Raw genomic sequence first — 26499 nt, 5'->3', positions numbered from 1 at the left:
AGTCTGGCATCTGCTTTACCGACGATCAACATTATATGATCATTCCATTTTATATCACTCCTAATGCATACTCCCAGATAATTTATGGAATTAACTGCTTCCAGTTGCTCACATGCTATATTGTAGCTAAATGCTAAGGGATCTATCTTTCTATGTATTCGCAGCAAATTACACTTGTCTACATTGAGATTCAATTGCCATTCCCTGCACCGTGCGTCAATTCATTGCAGATCCTCCTGCATTTCAGTACAATTTTCCATTGTTACAACCTCTCGATATACCACAATATCATTCGCAAAAAGCCTCAGTGAACTTCCGACGTCATCCACAAGGCCATTTATGTATATTATGAATAGCAACGGTCCTACGACACTCCCCTGCGTCACACCTGAAATCGCTCTTACTTCGGAAGACTTCTCTCCATTGAGAATGACATGCTGCGTTCTGTTATCTAGGAACTCTTCAATCCAATCACACAATTGGTCTGATAGTCCATATGCTCTTACTTTGTTCATTAAACGACTGTGGGGATCTGTAGCAAACGTCTTGCGGAAGTCAAGAAACATGGCATCTACCTGAGAACCCATGTCTATGGCCCTCTGAGTTTCGTGGACAAATAGTGCAAGCTGGGTTTCACACGATCGTCTTTTTAGAAACCCATGCTGATTCCTACAGAGTAGATTTCTGGTCTCCAGAAAAGTCATTATACTCTACGTTAGAGATATAGGTCTATAGTTCTGCGCATCTGTTCCACGTCCCTTCCTGAAAATGAGGATTACCTGTGTCCTTTTCAAATCCTTTGGAACACTACGCTCTTCTAGAGACCTATGGTACACCGCTGCAAGAAGGGGGGCAAGTTCCTTCGCGTACTCTGTATGAAATCGAACTGGTATCCCATCAGGTCCAGCGGCCTTTCCTCTTTTGAGCGATTTTATTTGTTTCTCTATCCCTCTGACGTCTATTTCGATATCTACCATTTCGTCATCCTAGAGAAAGAACTACAGAGCAGTCTTCCTCTGTGAAACAGCTTTGGAAAAGACATTTAGTATTTCGGCCTTTAGTCTGTTAATCCTCTGTTTCAGTACCATTTTGGTTACAGAGTGTCTGGACATTTTGTTTTGATTCACCTACCGCTTTGACATAAGACCATAATTTCTTAGGTGGTGGTGGTGGTGATTAGGGTTTAACGTCCCGTCGACAACGAGGTCATTAGAGACGGAGCGCAAGCACAGGTTAGGGAAGGATTGGGAAGGAAATCGGCCGTGCCCTTTCAAAGGAACCATCCCGGCATTTGCCTGAAACGATTTAGGGAAATCACGGAAAACCTAAATCAGGGTGGCCGGAGACGGGCCTCCCGAATGCGAGTCCAGTGTGCTAACCACTGCGCCACCTCGCTCGGTTAATTTCTTAGGATTTTCTGCCAAGTCAGTACATAGAACTTTACTTTCGAATTAATTGAACGCCTCTCGCATAGCCCTCCTCACACTACATTTAGCTTCGCGTAATTTTTGTTTGTCTGCAAGGCTTTGGCTATGTTTGGTGTGAAGTTCCCTTTGCTTCCGCAGCAGTTTTCTAAGTCGGTTGTTGTACCACGGTGGTTCCTTCCCATCTCTTACGATCTTGCTTGGCACATACTCATCTAACGCATATTGTACGATGGTTTTGAACTTTGTCCACTGATGCTCTACGCTATCTGTACTTGAGATAAAACTTTTATGTTGAGCCGTCATGTACTCTGAAATCAGCCTTTTGTCACTCTTGCTGAACAGAAAAATATTCTTACCTTTTTTAATATTTCTATTTACGCCTGAAATCATCGATGCAGTAACCGCTTTATGATCGCTAATTCCCTGTTCTGCGTTAACTGTTTCAAATAGTTCGGGTCTGTTTGTCACCAGCAGGTCTAATATGTTATCGCCACGAGTCGGTTCCCTGTTTAACTGCTCAAGGTAATTTTCAGATAAAGCACTTAAAAAAAATTCACTGGATTCTTTGTCCCTGTCACCCGTCATGAACGTTTGAGTCTCCCAGTCTATATCCGGCAAATTAAAATCTCCACCCAGATCTATAACATGGTGGGGAAATATACGCGAAATATTTTCCATATTATCAAAAAATGGTTCAAATGGCTCTGAACACTATGGGATTCCACTTCTGAGGTCATTAGTCCCCTAGAACTTACAACTAGTTAAACCTAACTAACCTAAGGACATCACACACATCCATGCCCGAGGCAGGATTCGAACCTGCGACCGTAGCGGTCTGGCGGTTACAGGCTGCAGCGCCTAGAACCGCACGGCCTCTTCGGCCGGCTCCAAATTACCCTTCAGGTGCTCAGCCACAACAGCTGCTGAGCCAGGGGGCCTATAGAGACATCCAATTACCATGTCTGAGCCTGCTTTAACCGTGACCTTCATCCAAATTATTTCACATTTCGGATCTCCGTCAATTTCCTTCGACACTATTGCAGTTCTTATCGCTATAAACACGCCTCCCCCTTCACTGTCCAGCTTGTCTCTGCGGTATACATTCCAATATGAGTTTAGAATTTCATTACTCTTTACAACTGGTTTCAGCCAACTTTCTGTTACATACTAACAATTTTCGGGTTTTCTGCTTCACTTGTACTGTGAAATCTTGCTTCTTGCCACCTTCTAGACTCTATGTCAAGAGGAAACATTCTATATGTTTATACAAGTGAGTTTGCGAGTCTCAAAAAATTGCCTTATCTTTTGCTTACGTTGACTTAGAAAGATAAATGTATTCATTGACCCTAGTATAAGACGTAAATTGATACTTCTACTTGTTCCTGAGAAAAAGTGTTTTTTACAGTCGAACAGGCAGACAGATAAACAACAAAGTGATCCCGTATGTGTTCTATTTTTACCCTTTCAATGTTGAGTTTAAAATTTTAAAGGGCATTTCTTAATGAAGCAAAAGTTACACCTACAATGAACCAGGCCATGGGATAGCAATATGCACACATACAAATGGAGATGGCATCGCGCGCTCAAGGTTTATGACGGCAGCGCATTGGTAGAGCTGTCATTTGTACACAGGTGATCCATGTGAAAAGGTTTCCGACGTGATTATGGCCGCACGACGGGAATTAACAGAGTTTCAACGTGGAACGGTAGTTGGCGTTAGACGCATGGGACATTCCACTTCGGAAATCGTTAGGGAATTCAATTTTCTGAGATACTCAGTGTGAAGAGCGTGCCGAGAATATCGAATTTCAGGCATTACCTCTCACCACGCATAACACAGTGGTCGACAGCCTTCACTTAACGACCCGAGAGCAGCGGCGTTTGCGTAGAGCTGTCAGTGCTAACAGACAAGCAACACTGAGTTAAAGCAGAAATCAATGTGAGACGTACGACGAACGTATCCATTAGGAGAGTGCAACGAGCCGGCCGAGCGGTTCTAGGCGCTACAGTCTGGAACCGCGGGACCGTTACGGTCACCGGTTCGAATCCTGCCTCGGGCATGGATATGTGTTTAGTTAGGTTTAAGAAGTTCTAGGGGACTGATGACCTCAGAAGTTAAGTCCCATAGTGCTCAGAGCCATTTGAACGTTTTTGAGAGTGCGTAAATGGGATACGGCACCACACGATCAACGAAAGTGCCTTTGCTAGCAGCACGACATCGCCTGCACCGTCTCCCCTAAACACGTGACCATTTCGGTTCGTCCCTAGACGACCAGAGGGGGGAAAAAAAGGCTTTGTGTTCCCAAGCATCGCTGTCACGTAACTGGGCCACAACTGTTCGCGATTGATTTGGAGAACATTCTGGACAATTCGAGCGAATGATATGACCACCCAGACCGCCCGACATGAAGCCCATCGAACACTTATGGGACATAATCGAGACATCAGTTCGTGCACAAAATCCTACATCACCAACACTTTCGCAATTGTGGAGGCTATAAAATCAGCGTGGCTCAGAATATCTGCCGTGGACTTCCACTGACTTGTTCAGTGTATGCCACGTCGAGTTCCTGCATTACGTCGGGCAAAAGGAGGTCAGACACTATGTTAGCAGATAGCCCATGATTTTGTCGCCTCATTGTATCTATGAATGGCATCCGGCCACCCTCAACCATTAACATTGCCAAATCTACATTAACATGTCGACCCCGTGACTATTTAGGATAAGACCAGTAAAAATAGAGAAGAAGATTATTGCAGGCTTAAATCCTTCATAATTGCGCTTTATATGAATATGGAAAGTCCATTTTGACCAAAATTTCCTTGATGATTGTCAATAGTTGAGGCGTCAACGAATATGTTGGCAACCCGTGCCTTTACGTCACAGAGGGTCACAACTATGGTGTTGTGTCGTAATCAGTATGATGTAAACTGTACTGTAACCGTATATTAATGTGTAGGTGCAGGCATCTCGAGATCGCCCTTCAAATTGACGTGCTGGCTGGACTGTTTTTTTGTTTCAGGTATGTGAGTAGGAACAGGTGCGCAGGTGACAGGTGGAAGGCGGCCCGCCACGTGGCTAGCGGGGCACGCTCCGCCCTCGCGCGCCTATTGGTCGCCGGGGACGTGGTGGGGGAAGAGGCAATTCCGCTCCGCACGGCTGCAAGGCTGCAGAAGCGCAGTGCAGCGTGCAGGTGGCCGGCCAAAGCGCCAGCCGAAGACGCCGGTGTCGTGTGCGCTAGTTTGCTGCGCTGCCTCAGAAAGTGTCAGTCAGGCAACTTGCACGCAGACCGACAATACTGAAACTGGCGAAAGAAAAGTTATCTGTTATAATAATAACATCGGCTCACACAATTATCACAGAGGACACACTGTTCCCGGACGGAAAAAGAAATACTTCATATGCACAAGTGTCCTATTCCAAATGGTCTCCGAGATAACACATTTGATGTACATTTGTTCTTGGGCTAGTGGCGCACATCCGTGTCTTACCCACACAGCCTCTGTGACGTTTTAGTCCAGCCCAACCTATCTCGTTGCTTTTGCTTTCAACCTCTTTGCTCGCGATGTTTTCCTGCCATTATACTAGGCCGTTGAATGCGCAGTTGTCCATGATATGTTATCAGTGAATTAGTACGAGGGACTGAGACTGCATCAACGAGAAGCATCGGTTAACTGTGTGTCTACACACTGTGGCTAAAATGCCACACATCTACACTAACGAAGAATATGGAGATATGATGGATTGTCAGCCAGAGTGGCCGAGCGGTTCTAGGGGCTACAGTCTGGAACCGCGCAACCGATACGTTCAAATGGCTCTGAGCACTATGGGACTTAACATCTGTGGTCATCAGTCCCCTAGAACTTAGAACTACTCAAACCTAACTAACCTAAGGACATTAGACACATCCATGCCCGAGGCAGGATTCGAAACTGCGACCGTAGCGGTCACCCGGTTACAGACTGAAGCGCCTAGAACCGCACGGCCACTACGGTCGTAGGTTCGAATCCTACCTCGGGCATGGATGTGTGTGATGTCCTTAGGTCAGTTAGGTTTAAGTAGTTCTAAGTTCTAGGGAACCGATGACCTAAGTTAAGTCTCACAATGCTCAGAGCCATTTGAACCATTTTTTTATGATGGATGTTTACGGCTTCTGCGATGGTAGCTAATGCTGTCGAAGGATAGCGTCGGTGCTCTCCGATACGTAGGATTCCTGACCGTGGTGTTTTCAGCACAACGCGCGAAACAGGTATTCTTCCAAGTTCTCATTTTTGTTCTGAACGTGCAGTTCAACAACCTGTACAGGAGCGTTACTGAAATGGTGCAGCGCATTCCTACCTGCATACGACGACAATGTACATTAAATGTATTCTCTCTCGGAAACCATTCGAAGAAGTGCATACGTCCATACGAAGTGTTTTGCTTCAAATGAGCGCTCCTGTCACATTCCTCAATACTGACAGTTCCTCCCAGGACACCCTGCATATTTCAGGAGCAGAAACGAGACAAGCCTGGAGAATTAGCCGACTGTCATTGCGGTACATTACAAACGAACGCAATAAAAGGAAGAAACTTTGCAAGATTCTTGATAGTAATTATGGCGTATTATGTTATCAAATTTTAAAACAAATTCATTGTAATCACCATTTCGACACTGAAAACTGAAGTGTTAATGTGTGAACAATGTGGATATTATTTATGAAGTGAGTTTGTATTCTGTTATTATAATGTAATTGTGAGAATTTCGTTATTTGTGAAATAAAATTTTGAGAAAGAATGAAAGCGGGCAACTCTTGACCTGCATATTCTAGGTTTTAGTTCATTCTGTCCTTACCCCGAGGTTTTTTCCCCTCAGCTGATGAATATTCAAGTTGTGCAGTGGTTCAAATCAGCCTGTTTACAGCTCTGAGGAAAGACGAAAAGATCGTGTGGCATTGTTGGCCGAGAGGCCCCATCCAGGGAAGTTCGGCCGCCGAGTTGCAAATCTTACTTCAAGTGACGCCACATGGGCAATGTGCGCGACGGTGGTGATAAAATGATGAAGAGGACAACACAACACCCTGCCCATTAGCGGAGAAAATCTGGTCTCGGAATCGAACCGGGGCCCACTGCATCGTAGGCAAACACGTAACCACTCAGGCAAGCAGGCGGTATAAGACACGTATATACGACTTCAATGAACAGTACGCATAGTAAAACACTACCGAGTTCACTTTACCTTGGAACTCAAGTCTGTTTCACATTTTCCTTCAGAAACCAGGCAGTATAGATTCAGTCTGGACGAATGGGTATTACAGCTGTAGTCGTGATGTTCCGCGGGAGCGAAATAAGCTTAATTATAAACAGGAAAAAAAGAGTGGTGTCATACTTAGACGTGCTTAACTGGAACATTCTAAAGGTTCCTATTACGAGGCGTATTCGGAAAGTAAGGTCCGATTAGGTGCGAAATGGAAACCACTGTGAAAATCCGTAGGAAGTTTGCACAGATGAGTTGGGCAGTGTCTTTGGTGTGCCTTCGAACGCTTCACGTAGAGCGCAAAGTGATCACGTAGAAATACCTAAAATAACAGTGTTTCCTGCCAAGTATGTGGTTCTGAGGAGAGATTTCGCCTGAAGCTATGCAGCCCACGTAACATAAATGTCATGCATTTCTTTCTTCAAGACGATTTTCAGCCGCATGCTGCAGTGGCAATGAAGGCGCTCTTGCAGCGTTTTTGATGGGAAGTATTTGACCACCCACAATACAGCCCTTAATTGGCTCCCTCCGCTGTTCAACTGTGCTCACGTGAACCGCTGGCTACGAAGACAACAATTTGGTACAAACAACGAAAGGCACACCAGACCAGCGTAGAGAACTGGCCAAAAGAACAGGCGGCTGCTTTCTGCGACGAGGGTACTGGGAAGTTTGTACAACGCCACGACAAATGTCTTAGTCTGAGCGCCGACTATTTAGAGAGGAAGATGGTGTGACTAACTGTTGCGAATAAAACATTTTTGATTTTTACTATGGTTTTCATTTCGTGACCGATTGGACCTTACTTTTCGAACAGCCCTCGTACCTCATCCGCCACAGCACTTCACAACACTAACATCTCTTTGTCATATAAATATTGATAACTGTCAGTTGTTAGACACGTATTGTAGATTCACGAATTTATATAAAGCCCTCTTATCTTTCAGACCAGTGCCGTGACACAGATAACTAAAGTCGCCAAGTAAGCACGATGTGTCAACAGCTAGTATTATGTCATGCTAACTTACGTACCATCTGTTTTACAATTTTACAGGTCAGAAAGCCGAATAATTAAATGATTGGCTGTACACGCGACCCACACAAAAAAATTAAAGACATAAAATCCAGTTTGGTACGCAAAAGATCTATTTTCTAAACTCTGTAAATCATGTAATGTTGTATAGGTCTTTGTCATCAGCTGTAAAATTTTCCAGTTTTCTATATGACATCCTTCTTACGGCTTATCACTGTTCAATGCACAGCCTAACCAAAACGGCGATAAGAAAGAAACATCGCAAGTGGTTCGAAACGTGAGGTAGAAAGCTGAGCCAGAGAACAGGACGCGTTATAAGCTTTTGCAATTTTATCGCAGACGTTTAGCTGTTTTTCCACACACAATGTTCAACATTACTGAAAATTAATGTCTTCCAGAGGAAAAGCTGAACATACTGGTATAAACAATGCATCATTATGAGAGCCCTACGTGGATAAAATAAACGTTCATAATATTATACAATTGCTATTTTTATTACAGGTCTGGCAGATTTAGTAAATAAACCCAATGTCAGCTTGTCATAATCTGAAAAACAACATCATTTAATGACATGCATAAAAATGGCTGCTGAGAGTCTCATTAGCTTAAAACTCATGTATCAAGAATTTTGCATCACTTCCCGTTTAGGAATCGTGGGATGGGATGAAAGAGTGAAGGGGTTCAGAAGAAAATGGGATGGAAAGATATATAAACCTCGATGTATGGACTACATATCCTGTCGTAAGAAAAAAAATCTTAGCCAGTGGGTAGGTCATAACAGGCAAGTTAAAACAATTTTTTTAACTTAGGGCGGCAGATTTGCGCAAATTTGTGGCGGAAATCACTATAAATTAATGAGGTACGGCAGCATCGTGGTGTTCACCAGGACATATTTTCTCTCTCGCATCAACGCACTTATCAAGGGAAGAAATCGAGATTGTTGTATAATGTTCTCGGACTTTTACAGATATCCTCGAACGGTAATGAATGTTTTCAAATGTTCTAGAATACAATTTGGAAAAGGCACACAGCCTCTCGCATTCATCAGCACTTCAGCAAAATCACCTTCACTGAAGAGTTGTGTAACATAATGTCCGCTTATAGAGAGAAACTACGTAAACAAAGAATGCTTGCGTTAGCGAACAACTATAGCTACAATAAATGACGCAGTTCAACAGACAAATCACGGAATACAGAATAATATAGCAGGAGAAGTTAGAATATTTAAATCCATTGATCCAGTGATGAAGCAATAAAAAAAACGTAATCTTTTTAACAGAGTTCCTGAATTCGCTCAGTGTTCGCTGTATGTCCTCGCAAAAGTGTTTCTAAACAACGTAATAGAATTTAAACAGAAACCGGAAAAAAATGAAGTCAATTTTCATACCACAAATACCTCTCATTTCGACCAGCTTAACATTCTGCAGCCGACCGAGGTGGCCGAGCGGTTCTAGGCGCTACAGTCTGGAACCATGATCGAATCCTGGAACTGCGCTGCTGCTACGGTCGCAGGTTCGAATCCTGCCTCGGGCATGGATGTGTGTGATGTCGTTAGGTTAGTTAGGTTTAAGCAGTTCTAAGTTCTAGGGGACGGACGACCCCAGAAGTTAACTCCCATAGTGCACAGAGCCATTTCAACCATTTTGAACATTCTGCTTTAAGAGGCTCCAGTTTCTGGTAAGACTATCAACAACGCGTAAGGGCAAACATTCCAGTTTTGAAGAGTGAATTTAAAAGTAGTGAGTTTCTCCAACGCCCAACTCTATATGTGGCGTGCTCACGAGTTGGAAAACTATGAAATTTATTCGTCTTGGCATTCGGAAGCAAAACATGAAATTTAGTTCCTAACAGTATACAAAGAAAATAGATCCTATACAAATGAGATGGCTGATTGCACATATTTTTTGCACTTCAGAAAATAAATGGAAAAAAGACGAACCGAAGCGAGTCCTTTTCAGAAAATTTATGTATTTAACTGCAGCCGCCTCCACTAACGTTTTGCTCTACCCTGTACTCGCCTATTGTTATTTCTACCCACGTAGAAGGAACACCACTTCAGATGATACGCAGGATAAACACGTGAAACAAAGATGGAGGGAGAATTACCACGGCGTGGGCTTTAGTACACTCCAAAATTAAATGCAGCTTGCTACTATCGCTACTATTATTACTACCATAGCTGGACATTGTCATTTTACATACAACTGTTGTTTTTTTAATACTTTCATTCTGTAGGAATTGCAGAAACACGTAAGAGACAGAAAAGGTGAGAACATACGTCTCCTATAGTTACTGGTCAAGGAGCGTAATGTAGGAAAAAGAAATACTTTTAATTAGTTGAGCCTTTCTCGTTCTACTGCTAGCGGTGGGCGCCATCAACATGGCAGAAGGATACTATTAGTCAGAAAAGTTCAAAGTTTGCGAAAGGTGGAGCTGTAATCAATGAAGGTGCGAAGTGTAATGACCTTCCGGTACGGGAGGAAGTAGCACGTTATTAGATAAGTACTATCAGCGAGGATATCCGCTTCCCACGCGACCACGTCACCGGGGCACGGTGTGCGTCGGGTTACGGGGAAACCAGACACGCAGCCGTCACGCCTTTCGCTTCCCTGCACTCTGTTTCCTTGTTGTCAGGAAGTGACTAGGGCGGCGCAGATACCCTCACGTCAACAGTCGAATTATTCTACAAGCGGTAACACCAGATACCGGTAGAAACATTCGGCGAAAGGAAGTACTTTCCACGACGGAACTGCACGTGAGTCAGAAACGAATTAGAGCAAGTCAATCATCTCTCTTATTTATTTCGGTTAAGCACATTCTAACCATACACACAATAAAACAGTTACTCGTCATAACTTCTCCCTATTCACTCGAAGTGTGTTTGGATCGGGAAATCTCATTATAAAGTGGAGTTCATTCCTTTACGCCTACAATCGTGCTGAGGAACGATTATGATACGTTTGAAATTCTCTAAGGCTGTACATACCGTGATAATGGATACCATAAGAGGCAGATCGGTTTAACAGGAATAAACATCACTAAAAAGGGCGATTACGGAAGTTCGACAGGAAGGTAACTGCAGACAAACCTTGACTAAAAGAAGAAATATTTCAGGTGATCGATGGAAGCAGGAAATACAAAACTGTTCAGCGATATTCAAAAATATAGGAATGTAAACCACTTACGAATGAAATAAATAGGGGCTGGAAGGAAGCCAAGGCGAAATATCTCCAGAAAAGCATGGAGAAGTCTAAAAATAAATGGCCGTCGGAAGGACTGATTCAACATGTGGAAAAGGTAAAACAACATTCGGTGAAATTAAAAGCAAGGGTGGGAACATTAAGAGTACTATGGGAATTCCATTGCTAAGCGCAGAGGAGAAAGCAGACAGGAGGAAAGAGTATATTGAAGGCCTCTACGAGGAGAGAAACTACCTGATTATTTGATTGACGAAGAAATGGAATTCGATATGGAAGTCACAGTCAGATTTCAACAGAACTGTGGAAGGCTTTCTATCAAATAAGGCAGAAATGATTGACAACATTAATTCTAAATTTCTGAAATCATTAGGGCAAGCGGCAACCAAGCGACTGTTCAAGTTGATGTGTAGAATCTATGAATCTGAGCACATAGCATCAGGCTTTCGGAAAGATATTGTCCACATAATTCCAAAGCCTGCAAGGGCACGTAAGTGCGAGGACCCTATCGCACGATCAGCTTAACGGCTCATGCATCACAGACCAGACTAAAATACAGTGGAATTGAAAATAAAATTGAGGATCTGGTAGATAGTGGTCAGTTTGGCTTTAAGAAAAGTATGGGCACCAGAGAGGCTGTTCTGACGTTGTGTTTGACAATGGTAGCAAGACGAGAAAAATCTGGACAGAATCATAGGATTTGTCAACTTAGAAAAAGCGTTCGACAATGTAAAATGGTGCAAGATGCTCGAAATTCTCAGAACAATGCGAGAAAGCTTCAGGAAAAAACGAATAATACACAGTATGTACAAGAACCAAGAGGGAGCAATAAGACCGGAAGACCAAGACGAAGTGTTCGAATAAAAGGTTGTAAGATGGGAATGAAGTCTTTCACCTCCCACTGTTCAATCAATACATCGAAGACGTAATGAAGGAAATAAAAGTAAGGTTCAGGAAAAAAAATACAGTATGTTTGAACGGAATGAGAAGTCTGATGAGAACGCACTATGGTTGACAGTGAACCGAAGAAAGACTAAAGTAATCAGGAGTAGCATAAATGAGATTAGCGAGAAACTTAACATCGAAATTGAGTACCACGAAGTAGGCGAAGCTAAGGTTTCTACTACCCTGCACACAAAATAACACGATGATGGACGAAGTAAGCACCGGCCGGTCTGACCGAGCGGTTCTAGGCGCTTCAGTCCGGTACCGCGCTGCTGCTACGGTCCCAGGTTCGAGTCCTGCCTCGGGCATGGATGTGTTTGATGTTCTTAAGTGAGTTAGCTTTATATAGTTCTCAATCTAGGGGACTGTTGACCTAAGATGTTAAGTCCCATAGTGCTTTGAACCATTTGACGAAGTAAGGAGGATATAACAAGCAGATTAGAGCAGGTGACAGCACAGTATGGTAGTGAATCGTGGTCTGTGGGAAAACGGAAACAGAAGAGAGTCGAAGCGTTTGAGATGCGGTGCTACAGATGAACGATGAAAATTAGAATCGGCGAAGAAAGGAATATATGGGCAATAGTAAGATGGGGGAAAGGATGATAGGGCATGTGTTACAAACTATATAGTATTAGAGGGAGGTGCAGACGGTAAAAATTGTAGGTGAAGACAGAGATTCGAATATATCCTAGAAATAACTGAGGACGTAGGGTGCGATTGCTGCTCAGATGAAGAGTTTAACGCAGGAGAGGAATTCGTAGCTGAATGCATGGAACGAAACAGGAGATTTATCTCAAATGACAGAAGACTTGTCACGAATGAAAAGGAAATCGAATGATCACATAGGCTTAATCGTAAGTAAGGCAGGTGGCAAACTCCCCTTCTTTGGCAGGATACTGGGAAAATGGAATGTCTACAAACGAGACCGCTTACAAATCACTTGTGCGCTCCAATCTAGAATATTGTTCAAGTATGTGTGACACGTACAAACTAGGGTTAACTGGGGATACTGAAGGTATACAAAGAAAGGGGCATGAATGGTCACAGATTTGTTTGTATCACGGGAATATTAAAAAAACCTGAACTGGCAGACATTTGAAGTAGGTGTTAACTACCCCGCGAAAGATTACTTACAAAATTACAAGTGCCATTATTAAGCGAAGAATCTCTTTTCGTATCGTTCCAGTGAGGACTATGAACACAAAATTCCTCCTACGCGACTGGAACGGGAAAACCCGCACCATTTGGTACCATGCCCAATGTGGCAATGCACTTCGTGTGTAGAGTATGTCTGTACGAGTGGACACAACACCCTGTGCACTATTCCACCAAAAGATTTAACTGTTTTCGCTGTGGGTAACACACGTCATCTATATTTATACACTCCTGGAAATTGAAATAAGAACACCGTGAATTCATTGTCCCAGGAAGGGGAAATTTTATTGACACATTCCTGGGGTCAGATACATCACTTGATCACACTGACAGAACCACAGGCACATAGACACAGGCAACAGAGCATGCACAATGTCGGCACTAGTACAGTGTATATCCACCTTTCGCAGCAATGCAGCCTGCTATTCTCCCATGGAGACGATCGTAGAGATGCTGGATGTAGTCCTGTGGAACGGCTTGCCATGCCATTTCCACCTGGCGCCTCAGTTGGACCAGCGTTCGTGCTGGACGTGCAGACCGCGTGAGACGACGCTTCATCCAGTCCCAAACATGCTCAATGGGGGACAGATCCGGAGATCTTGCTGGCCAGGGTAGTTGACTTACGCCTTCTAGAGCACGTTGGGTGGCACGGGATACATGCGGACGTGCATTGTCCTGTTGGAACAGCAAGTTCCCTTGCCGGTCTAGGAATGGTAGAACGATGGGTTCGATGACGGTTTGGATGTACCGTGCACTATTCAGTGTCCCCTCGACGATCACCAGAGGTGTACGGCCAGTGTAGGAGATCGCTTCCCACACCATGATGCCGGGTGTTGGCCCTGTGTGCCTCGGTCGTATGCAGTCCTGATTGTGGCGCTCACCTCCACGGCGCCAAACACGCATACGACCATCATTGGCACCAAGGCAGAAGCGACTCTCATCGCTGAAGACGACACGTCTCCATTCGTCCCCCCATTCACGCCTGTCGCGACACCACTGGAGGCGGGCTGCACGATGTTGGGGCGTGAGCGGAAGACGGCCTAACGGTGTGCGGGACCATAGCCCAGCTTCATGGAGACGGTTGCGAATGGTCCTCGCCGATTCCCCAGGAGCAACAGTGTCCCTAATTTGCTGGGAAGTGGCGGTGCGGTCCCCTACGGCACTGCGTAGGATCCTACGGTCTTGGCGTGCATCCGTGCGTCGCTGCGGTCCGGTCCCAGGTCGACGGGCACGTGCACCTTCCGCCGACCACTGGCGACAACATCGACGTACTGTGGAGACTTCACGCCCCACGTGTTGAGCAATTCGGCGGTACGTCCACCCGGCCTCCCGCATGCCCACTATACGCCCTCGCTCAAAGTCCGTCAACTGCACATACGGTTCACGTCCACGCTGTCGCGGCATGCTACCAGTGTTAAAGACTTCGATGGAGCTCCGTATGCCACGGCAAACTGGCTGACACTGAAGGCGGCGGTGCACAAATGCTGCGCAGCTAGCGCCATTCGACGGTCAACACCGCGGTTCCTGGTGTGTCCGCTGTGCCGTGCGTGTGATCATTGCTTGTACAGCCCTCTCGCAGTGTCCGGAGCAAGTATGGTGGGTCTGACACACCGGTGTCAATGTGTTCTTTTTTCCATTTCCAGGAGTGTACATACCTGATATATGACTGTGTAGTTACCCACTATGATTTTTCCCATTGTGGCTAATTATGCAAAAACGCACTGTAAATCTTGTGTAGGTAGGTTTCAAAAAGTTTACTCTATGGCAAGCACAGCTAGCCACGGATGCAAAACGTAAGAGTTTTATTAAGTCTTCACACACGTCATGGTGCTTCACGCTGTTCATGTGATTATGTGGTGTTTTGTTTCATCATCTCCACCTCCGAAACCAGTGCCGCATACGGGCCGTTTCACCGCCGTTTAATTCCATGTATATTTTAATAATAAGAATTTTGAGCTTAGCTCAGCTCCGATGGGAATGTTTTTCAATGGATTTTATTTGGTTTTACTGATAGTCACACACACCATGTTACTCGACAAGAGCTTCTTTCCTTTGAAGTTTGTCATCGCCAACGTGTAAATATACGTATCCATGAACTTCTGAAGCTTTTGACAATGTTGTCTGGAACACACTCTTTTAAATACTAAAGGTGGCAGGGGTAAAATACAGGGAGCGAAAGGCTATTTACAATTTGTACAGAAACCAGATGGCAGTTATGAGTCGAGGGGCATGAAAGGGAAGCAGTGGTTGGGAAGGGAGTGAGACCGGGTTGTAGCCTACCCCCAATGTTAACCAATCTGTACATTGAGCAAGCAGTGAAGGAAACAAAAGAAAAATTCGGAGTAGGTGTTAAAATACATGGAGAAGAAATAAAAACTTTGAGGTTCGCCGATGACATCGTAATTCTGTCAGAGACAGCTAAGGACTTGGAAGAGCAGTTGAACGGAATGGACAGTGTCTTGAAAGGAGGATATAAGATGAACATCAACAAAAGCAAAACGAGGATAATGGAATGTAGTAGAATTAAGTCGGGTGATGCTGAGGGAAATAGATCAGGAAATGAGACACTTAAAATAGTAAAGGAGTTTTGCTATTTGGGGAGCAAAATAACTGATGATGGTCGAAGTAGAGAGGATATAAAATGTAGACTGGCAACGGCAAGGAAAGCATTTCTGAAGAAGAGAAATTTGTTAACATCGAGTATAGATTTAAGTGTCAGGAAGTCGTTTCTGAAAGTATTTGTATTGAGTGTAGCCATGTATGGAAGTAAAACATGGACGATAAATATTTTGGACAGGAAGAGAATAGAAGCTTCCGAAATGTGGTGCTACAGAAGAATGCTGAAGATTAGATGGGTAGATCACATAACTAATGAGGAGGTATTGAATATAATTGGGGAGAAGAGGAGTTTGTGGTACAACTTGACGAGAAGAAGAGACTGGTTGGTAGGCCATGTTCTGAGGCATCAAGGCATCACAAATTTAGCATTGGAGGGCAGAGTGGAGGGTAAAAATCGTAGAGGGAGACAAAGAGATGAATACACTAATCAGATTCAGAAGGATGTAGGTTGCAGTAGGTACTGGGAGAGGAAGGAGCTTGCACAGGATAGGGTAGCACGGAGAGCTGCATCAAACCAGTCTCAGGACTGAAGACAACAACAACAACGACAACAACATGTACTTCTGAAGGAGCCGATTTTACGATTGTTGATAATATAGTCAGTGGTTGTTAAAAAAACTTAATACCTGCAACTGGTTCGTTGATTTTCTCAAATCACTCATTTACGGTATTGTTTTTCCTACCCATCTATATTAAAACGTAAACGTCAATAATAGCAGAGTGCAATTCTGTTAAACATGTTCGCGAGCACTGGGAGGTCGCTACCTGGCTTTAAGTTAAGCAGCTTCCCGAACTCTCTAAAGACAGACGCGACTGAATGCTTCAGCTGCTCCCCCACACTGAGTGGATTCTCGCCCTGCGTCATGTGCCCTCCGCATAACCTCCTCGGCGTGTTCATTCCCACGGCTGAGGGGCGGTGACAGCGAGATTCGCCATCCGCGCTGACAGAGCGGCATAATCCCCTCAGCAGCAGGGAGTCACGGCCCCTCAGCGGTTACGGATTAGCGAGTCTGAACGGGCCCGCTGGCTACCAGATGTACACAGTTAGGAACGTTTCCTCCTCTCAGCCACCCATCCCGCGACCAAATGTGTGCCGTCCACGGATGAAAATTCGTTCGCATCGCGTCTAGCGCACTGTTAGGCAGATATTACAAATTAATTAACGATTCAGAAGCGGTACCACATACATTGGCAGTAAAAAAAGATTGTGACACTTTGACGAATGGGGATGATTGTCTATGCCTGCTCGTAGAGAGTACTATATACTTTTAATTGTGTATGACCCAGTTTTCTGGGACTCCACAAGGAGTAGCTGCGACCAGCTTGCACTGATAGGCAGATGTTTTGTGGGCCGGTAGTACAAGCATTTGAATTGCATTTGTTAGTAAAAGCGAGCTCGAGGAAACAGCTTGAGGAAAGAGCTACAATAAGTGTGCATCCTTGATCGTGTGGAGTGAAAGAACTAAGTTTAAGACCATCCCTAATAGGTGAAACTATCTTTTGATTTCCCAGCAATCATCATAAAATTGCACTGTCTGACACAAAAAGTGAAGTACCTAGAACATATGGTCGTATGCGGATGTCACGCAACCTTGTACACGTACACACCATCTATCTATCTACCTATCTGCATCATACTCTGTAAGCCACCTAATGGCGTGTGGCGGAGGGTACTTTCGGTAATTTTTTTTGTGGCAGATAGGACATCCACCACAGTCTTAGTGTTGTTGTCGTTTAGTGTAGTCATCAGGTCTGGTAGGGTATATAATGGCGTGAACAGCGTCGAATGATGAGTGATCATTGTGAAGGACACGGAGATGCTGCGTAATCGTGTGAGACAGCATTAGCAGCACCACGCAGAATTTGGAAGCGGCCTCATTGTGGGTCTCCATTTGGCCAGCAGATGGAATCACGCAACATCTACATTTGAGGGGCATTACATTGTGACAGTGGCCCGATGTTGGACTGCACAGGTCGCGGGTTCGAATCCTGCATTGGACATGGATGTGTGTGATGTCCTTAGGTTAGTTAGGTTTAAGTAGTTGTAAATCTAGGGGACTGATGACATCAGATATTAAGTCCCATTGTGCATAGAGCCATTTGAACCACTATAAGATAGGATCGCCGTATCATAAACCAAGCACATCGCAATCCCTACACATCTGTGCCTGCCATCGGAGAACAAGCGTTGTATTCCTTGCAACATTCTTTGTCATTCCGCACCACTGGTCGAAGACCAGCAGCAGCTGGACAAGGAAATTACCCTCCCGTGGTTAGGCTGTTGATAGCACCCCAACAGAAACGGCTGTGTTTGGAGTGGTGTCGTGAAAGGGAAGCATGAACTGTTGATAAATGGCGTCGCACTGTAATCAGGGATCAACAGCGGTTCTGCACCTCTCGAGATGATCATCGTCCTTGAGTGTGCCAGAAATCTGGTGAAAGGTCCCATACTTCCAATGTTTCCTGGTGTAGGGAGCCATCGAGAATAATCAGTTCAGGCTACCGCTAGTAGCTACTGACGGCACAACGGTATGCCCCGGACATCTTCCGTCCTCAGGTGTTACCTCTGTTGCGGCAGTATCGTGATGTCATTTTTCAGCAGGACAGCACTCGTCCACATATGGCACGTGTCTTCATAAACAGTCAGCGTGATGTAGAAGTACTCCTGAAGCCAGCAAGATCCCCATATTTGGGTCCGATAGAACACGTGTGCGACCAGCTCGGACATCAGTTCTGTCTCATTGCCAATATCCAGGACATCAAGCATCAGATGAAACAGTTGTGGGCCACTTTGCCTTGGGAGATGATACAATAGCTTTATAGCACCCTTTCCAGCCGAATCAGTGCGTACATCCAGATTACAGGGGATGCAACGTAAACTAATAAGCAGACACATATTGCCAAGGTCTTTCTAAACGTGACTAGAGTTTGCAGGCCTAATCATTGAAATAACATCACATATACTCACTCAGCCCGTGAAGTCTCACTTCGTTTCCTTTTCGCCTTAGGCGTAATTTTCTCCTCTGACGGCAATGTATGTCGTTATGATTTCTCTACTAAACTAAGACTCGTCTTTCAGGACAGAAAATACGAATAATCTTCAGCCTCCTCTACAGTACACTTTACAGGTCGTAAAGAAAAAAAATTAAGCAAATAACTCCACACCTGTAGTAATCATTACTTTTCAGATAAAAGCCTGCGCCAATGCCGATGCCAATATCTGCGGTTATTTCTGCCGCTATCCGCAATTATAATTACTTTGTGGTTAAAAGTTAAATGACTGTGCTCATATTACCATTTTCGTCTACTCGCATTACATATAATCCATGATAATTGTAATACGAGGGTAATCCCATAAGTAAGGTTTCCTATTTTTTTATAAGTACATATAGAACTGTTCATTTCGACAATGGTTTGCATCAGTTGACAGCTTGAACATTTAGCTATTTTTCGACATAATCACCATTTCTGTCGATGCATTTTTGTAGACGCTGTGGCAGTTTTTGTATGCCCATGTCATACCAGCTCGCCGCCATGCTGTTCAGAAAGTTATGAACCTCTTCTTTCAAAAATGATTCAAATGGCTCTGAGCACTATGCGACTTAACTTCTGAGGTCATCAGTCGCCTAGAACTTAAGAACTAATTAAACCTAACCAACCTAAGAACATCACACACATCTATGCCCGAGGCAGGATTCGAACCTGCGACCGGAGCGGTCTCTCGGCTCCAGACTGCAGCGTCTAGAACCGCTCGGCCACGACGGCCGGCTCTTCTTTGACCTCGTCGTCGGAGCTGAATTGCTGGGTCCACAATCAACGCTGACAGGTATTGTGAGACTGAAAAAAAGGGCAATTCAGAACCGGAGAAGAGGAATGTTGAGCAAGGGCGTACACGTTCTCAATGACAACGCTCGCCCACACACCGCTCGGCAAACCGTTGCTCTCCTGCAACAGTTTCAGTGGAACATAATCACCCACCCACCTATAGTCCTGACTTGGAGCCCAGTTTCCTAGGTTAAAAGAACATTTGGCCGGAAAGCGATTCAGCTCCGACGACGAGGTGAAATAAGAGGTTCGTAACTTTCTGAACAGCATGGCGGCGCGCTGGTTTGACATGGGCATACAAAAACTGTCTCAGCGTCTACAAAAATGCATCGACAGAAATGGTGATTATGTCAAAAAATAGCTAAATGTTCAAGCTGTAAATTGATATAAACCATTGTAGAAACAAACAGGTCTATGTACTTATTAAAAAAATAGGAGACCTTACTTTTGGGATTACTCTCGTAATTGTTGCACGAAGTATTTATCACCCATTTGAGGCGGAATGACACTGTATTGGTCGCTAGAGTCCTGAAGAGAGAAAGATAAAATCGCGAGAATGGGCTGGAGAGAATAGATGGCTTGTTCCACGTGCAAGGTTCAAAAAATGGCTCTGAGCGCTATGGGAGTTAACATCTGAGTCACCAGTCTCCTATAACTTAGAACTACTTAAACCTAACTAATCTAAAGACATCACACACATCCATGCCCGAGGCAGGATTCGAACTTGCGACCGTAGAAGTCGCACGGTTCCGGACTGAAGCGCCTAGAACCGCTCGGCCACCATGGCCGGCTGACACGTAAAAAGACTAAAAACTTCTTTCTCGTTTTCTCTTGCATCTTAGTCGTTACTGTTTGATTTGGAGTAACAGACGCCACTCAAGTAATTACCGAAACTGTCATGGAGCGACATGAACGTTGCTGTAGAACATTCCACCTACCGGAATCAAAGTTCGGTGACGTTACTTTTCTCTGCATATGTCATACGACATGAAGTAACCACCACTTACGCATTGGACCTTAGGCCTGTTCCGACTGGCCAGCTGCTGTTAACTTGATCGTGGAATATATGATCAGCGTGTCGCCAGTTCGACTGGATCGATTCAAAAGATGAACCATTTTTTTCGACGCGGGATTCGTACACTGCCCGAAAGTAGTGGCCAGCGATGGAAAATATACTACTGGCCATTAAAATTACTACACCACGCAGATGACGCGCTACAGAAGCGAAATTTAACCGACAAGAAGAAGACGCAGTGATATGCAAATGATTAGCTTTTCAGAGCATTCACACAAGGTTGGCACCGGTGGCGACACCTACAACGTGCTGACACGAGGAAATTTTCAAACCGATTACTCATACACAAAAAGCAGTTGACCGGCGTTGCCTGGTGAAACGTTGTTGTGATGCCTCGTGTGAGGAGGAGAAATGCGTACCATCACGTTTCCGACTTTAATAAAGGTCTGATTGTAGCCTATCGCGATTGCGGTTTATCGTATCGCGACGTTGCTGCTCGCGTTGGTCGAGATCCAGTGACTGTTAGCAGAATATGGAATCGGTGGGTTCAGGAGGGTAATACGGAACGCCGTGCTGGATCCCAACGGCCTCGTATCACTAGCAGTCGAGATGACAGGCATCTTATCCGCATGGCTGTAACGGATCGTGCAGCCACGTCTCGATCCCTGAGTCAACATATGGGGACGTTTGCAAGACAACAACTATCTGCACGAACAGTTCGACAACGTTTGCAGCAGCATGGACTGTCAGTTAGGAGACCATGGCTGCGGTTACCCTTGACGCCGCATCGCAGACAGGAGCGCCTGCAATGATGTACTCAATGACGAACCTGGATGCATGAACGGCAAAACGTCATTTTTTCGGATGAATCCAGGTTCTGTTTACAGCATCATGATGGTCGCATCCGTGTTTGGCGACATCGCGTTGAACGCACATTGGAAGCGTGTATTCGTCATCGCCATACTGGCGTATCACCTGGCGTGATGGTATGGGGTGCCATTGGTTACACGTCTCGGTCCCCTCTTGTTCGCCTTGACGGCACATTGAACAGTGGACGTTACATTTCAGATGTGTTATACCCGTGGCTCTACCCTTCATTCGATGCCTGAAAAACCCTACATTTCAGCAGGACAATGCACTACCGCATGTTGCAGTTCCTGTACGGGCCTTTCTGGATACATAAAATGTTCGACGGCTGCCCTGGCCAGCACATTCTCCAGATCTCTCACCAACTGAAAACGTCTGGTCAATGGTGGCCGAGCAACTGGCTCGTCACAATACGCCAGTCACTACTCTTGATGAACTGTGGTATCGTGTTGAAGCTGCATGGGCAGCTGTACCTGTACACGCCATCCAAGCTCTGTTTGACTCAATGGCCAGGCGTATCAAGGCCGCTATTACGGCCAGAGGTGGTTGTTCTGGGTACTGATTTCTCAGGATCTACGCACCCAAAATGCATGAAACTGTAATCACATATCAGTTCTAGTATAATATATTTGTCCAATGAATACCTGTTTATCATCTGCATTTCTTGTTGGTGTAGCAATTTTAATGGCCAGTAGTGTACGTTGGGAGGAAAAACGGCGGAAGCAAAGTTGTACACACTGTACTACGGGTACCTTCCGCCATGCACGATGGGGTGGCTCGCGGAGTATGTATGTAGATGTAGATAAACGACCGTCGCTGTTGTCTGCTCAGAGCGCGGCTGCAGATCATCTCGAAAAGCGGCATACGAGTCTTCGATACGGCCCAGTACTGCAGCCGTGTTTCTTGACGCGACGGCGGGTTATCGCGCGGCGCTCTCAGCAGCCCCTCCCGCCCCTTGCCACTTTTGCTGGCGCGCCACGGCTCTTCTTTATGGGCGCAGCGCGGCCGGCGTGGCGTGGAGCCAGATGCGGCCCCGGCCCCCAGCCGCCAGGAGATAAAGCGCTTTCGCCGGAAGACAAATGTCGTCTCGGGGACTACCAGCGCGTCCGTCGGATTCTGCGAGCGCCGCAAAAAGTTGCGGGCGTAAAGCAGGGCGGCTGGCGCACACTTTGTTTTTGCGTCCCGCGTCGGCCTGCGCCAGCGGCTACCGCGCGTTTGGCGTACACACTGCATCGGCGGAGTGGGGCACACGTCTGCATCCGTGCTCCGTAAGCCATCGAACGGTATGTGGCGGAAGCTATTACTTTTTTTTTTCAAATCTGACACCATGTTGCACTCGTGTTTTCTATACCTACCGAAGCACCACATACCTGTGCAGTAAATAAATCTATAAAACTTCCTGGCAGATTAAAACTGTGTGCCGGACCGAGACTCGAACGCGGGACCTTTCCTTTGGCGGGTAAGTCCTCTACCATTTGAGCTTCCTAAGCACGTCTCGCGCCCCGTTCTCACAGCTTTACTTCGGCCAGTACCTTGTCTCCTACCTTTCAAACTCTACAGAAGTTCTCCTGCGAACCTTGCAGAACTAGCAAGGTTCTCCAAGGTTGGCGGGAGAGCTTCTGTAAATTTGAAAGGTAGGAGACAAGGTACTGGCCGAAGTAAAGCTGTGAGGACGGGGCGTGAGTCGTGCTTGGGTAGCTCAGATGGTAGAGGACTTGCCCGCGAAAGGCAAAGGTCCCGAGTTCGAGTCTCGGTCCAGCACACAGTTTTAGTCTGCCAGAAAGTTTCATACCAGCGCACACTCCGCTGCAAAGTGAAAGTCTCATTTCAGATATAAATGTATATTTAATAATTATAGAGGAAATCTCAACAAAAATGCAAATGTTCCTTTATTCAAGCTTTCAAATCTCCTAACGTTTCTCACCGATTGCTTCAAGATTTTGACACAACGTCGTATTTGAATATGTCCGTGTTTTCATATGCCTATTTTTCAATACATCTAATATGTACATGGGTAACTTTACTACCAAAAATCTCGAAAAGTATTTCACCAATTTATTTCAAATTTTTACACTATGTTATACTGAACGTTCGGACAGACATAGGTTATATCTTTTTAATATATAAATGTATACGTATATACGTAGAGAGAGGAAAGAAATCTGAAAAGTACTTGACTGATTCACTTGAAACTTTTACACGTTTCGATATTATAGCGTCATTTCCTCCACCGTTTACAAATGTTACGGATTGGTCGATGAGAGGATACGGAACAAAAAAGGTCTAATGAACTTATGTCCAAAAATGCATGAGTTCCATGCTAGAGACCATTTATTTGATCGTAATTTGCTACAGAGATTGCGGTGTAATAGACGTTGTACCGTGCACCTACGGTTGCAGTATGCATGGTTTCCTGCTAGAAGTTGGTATTGTTCCCCATATGTCATGCCCTAGTGCCCTCTCCTGCCATAGTAATTACTAATGCGTCCGATTCATTCCTCTTGCTGACTCACCTTGTGGTGGATGTGATGCAGCGTTATACACAATGGTTACCTATTCGCATCAAGATCTTGCCGACAAGGTGTTTACTTGTGGAAAGGCAAACGACAACGGGAGGCGGGCAGCGAGGTTGTATCAGAACACCACAGCACTCAATATTTGACACACTGTGTCTCCGTTTGTCTGGGGCAGGGTCGTTTCAGGAAGCAGAAAATCATGAAGTACGCGTCAGAAATGTTCGGACACCAGGCAGTTGGCCCGCCAGTACAGGGTAAGCCATACGAGCGTGTGAAAAATTCTCCAACACAACTGTTACTATCCTTATCGCTCACAACGTGTGCAGAGTTTACTAGCGACAGAATTTCCACATCTGGAGCAGTTTTGTCACTGGTTTCTTCGTCAGGCTACCACGATTCCGGGATTTGTGTCATCCGTCCTGTTCACGCCACCTTAGTCTAATTGTCGTTTTCGGCTGTTTTACTTAGGTGATAAATCTCCTCCTGCACACTATTCTCTTTCTCTATTAAAACTGTGACAGCGTCTGCATATAAAACACAATTAGAAGTAGTTTCTCTGTCCTTTCCTAAAATCTGCATGAAACTTGGGTTTCCATTCATAAACCTATCATACAGCCTTGCCTGATTCCCCTGTTAATGATGAAAGGTGCAACCAGCGTTTATATCTAACGTGTGTTGTGTTTTCGTAAAGGCTGAGCGAAAAGCTGCGGCAGTGAAACACTTAAGTTGCCATAGGGAGGAAACGAGTCCGATGCTCCGTACTGTCATCTCGTGATAATACTATCACAACCCTAAGTAAACTTAGGATGAGGTCAAGCCATTGTAAGTTTTTCCTAATTAAAATCGTGGGACAGGCAGTTTCACTTTGGTGACTTATTCTCTGATCAGCAACTCAAGCCGTATTAGAGTCCCTCACATTGACAACTCTAGATGATTCTTCCAAGGACAATCTACTGAAATGGTGACGATCTTCGGTGCTCCCGCAGCACTGCCGAGCAACGTAGTGCAGTGGTTAGCACAGTAGACTTGCTATCGCGAGGAACAAAAACCCATCTCTGGAAATAAATATTTATGTCTTCTGTTATTTCCTTAGAAGATTTAAGGCGAATATCTGTATAATTCTTTTGGGAAGTACATGGTCGATTTTCTTCTCCATTCCTACACCATACAATTTCCTCTGCCACTGATGACCTCGTTGTCCCCGAAACTTTATCGTCATCTTCAACCTTCCTTCCAGTAACGCAGTACGAACGATGCACCATTTGCTGCAATGTCTCCATTGTACCGCATAGGTCGTAAAACAAGAACTCTTTTCTGCCTTTCCGAGTAGAACACAACTGGTCAGCCATCTCAGGAATATACAGGGTGTTTGTTTTAACTTAAGACAACCAAATATCTCGAAAACGATGCATCGTCCGGGAAAAAGTGTTCTATGTGAAAAATTATTGTTAGCAGAGGAGACATCTGTATGTACTACAGATCCCCACATCTTAATCTTCCCCTCCTGCTTGGTTGGGTTCAGTTTTGTGGTTTCACAAGGGAACCCCCATTTTATTGCATATTTGGATTCTATCCCAAAAAATACGTACAGTTTACTCAAATCGTTGTTTTCCTTTCGTAGTATATGACGCTATATCGACAAATATCAGCTGCGCCTGTTTTTGCAATTAAGAACCGATGCATTTGATTTTACATTTCATTTACTATGTACCAGGACAGATCAACAAACACTGAGACTGTTTTTTTCCTGTGGCTTTCGAGTTAGTTTCCTATCTGTACCACGACTACCTGAAGAGAGCGGGTTTTAATGTATGATGTCCATAGGTCATGGTTGCAACATTATGATCCCGAAATAAAACGAGCCAGCACAGTTTGTAGATCGCCATGTTCTCCAACACCAAAAAAGGCGTAGGTTGTCCTACCTGCAGGAAAAGTGATGGTGACCACGTTTATTTGACTGTCGAGGAATGATTTACCAGCATGCAGTTCCCCCTTAGACGTCTATTACAACAGCGTACGACACGTCAGTACTGGCTAAACTGAGGAAGTACACCGCCAGGACGCGGCCAGAACTTTCTCGGACAGCATGGGCAGCTGTACCTGTACACGCCATCCAAGCTCTGTTGGACTCAATGCCCAGGCGTATCAAGACCATTATTACTGCCAGATGTGGTTGTTCTGGGTACTGATTTCTCAGGATCTATGCACCCAAATTGCGTGAAAATGTAATCACATGACATTTCTAGTATAATATATTTGTCCAATGAATACCCGTTTATCATCTGCATTTCTTCTTGGTGTAGAAATTTTAATGGCCAGTGTTGTAGTTGAGAACTCTGGAGCAGTGTTCAAGAAAAGTGAGACGGTTTTCAAATACCTGACAGAGAATGGCCTGCACTACGTGTTGGTGCACAGGCACTGACATTATAGAAAGTGCAGTCAAGTAAGAGGAGAACTATGAAAGATATAATATAAACGTTAAATGGAGTAATAAACATTTGTCAGAATAAGTTTCAATCTTTGTTGACCAGCCCTTGTAAACGTGAACCTCTGTGTTCTAACGGTTGAGGTAGATGTTCAGACGTTACTTGACTGTTGCAAATGTGACTGTACAGTACATATAATATAGCTACATATCGATACTTCTCGCAGATGTACTGAGGTGA

The 26499-nt window shown here is 44.8% G+C and overlaps 2 protein-coding genes across 4 annotated transcripts in view; one reads left to right on the top strand and one right to left on the bottom strand.

The window, feature by feature from the left end:
* The window catches only part of LOC126277063 (mannosyl-oligosaccharide glucosidase), a 357092-nt gene that overhangs the window by 120010 nt on the left and 210583 nt on the right, over window positions 1-26499 (top strand). The window contains exon 1 of one of the 3 annotated variants that reach the window (XM_049977331.1): window positions 22305-22600. The exons of the other annotated variants lie outside the window; for them this stretch is intronic. The gene's annotated coding sequence lies outside the window, so the exon portion shown is untranslated. Of the gene's footprint in view, window positions 1-22304; window positions 22601-26499 lie in introns of those variants that run through there. 3 annotated transcript variants of the gene reach the window in all.
* The window catches only part of LOC126277139 (protein neuralized), a 765663-nt gene that overhangs the window by 585182 nt on the left and 153982 nt on the right, over window positions 1-26499 (bottom strand). The window lies entirely within an intron of this gene.

Source organism: Schistocerca gregaria, chromosome 1 (genome assembly GCF_023897955.1).
Source record: "Schistocerca gregaria isolate iqSchGreg1 chromosome 1, iqSchGreg1.2, whole genome shotgun sequence".
NCBI classification, from domain to species: domain Eukaryota; kingdom Metazoa; phylum Arthropoda; class Insecta; order Orthoptera; family Acrididae; genus Schistocerca; species Schistocerca gregaria.
Note: the sequence above shows the minus strand (reverse complement) of the source record. Positions and strands in the feature narration are given on the sequence as shown.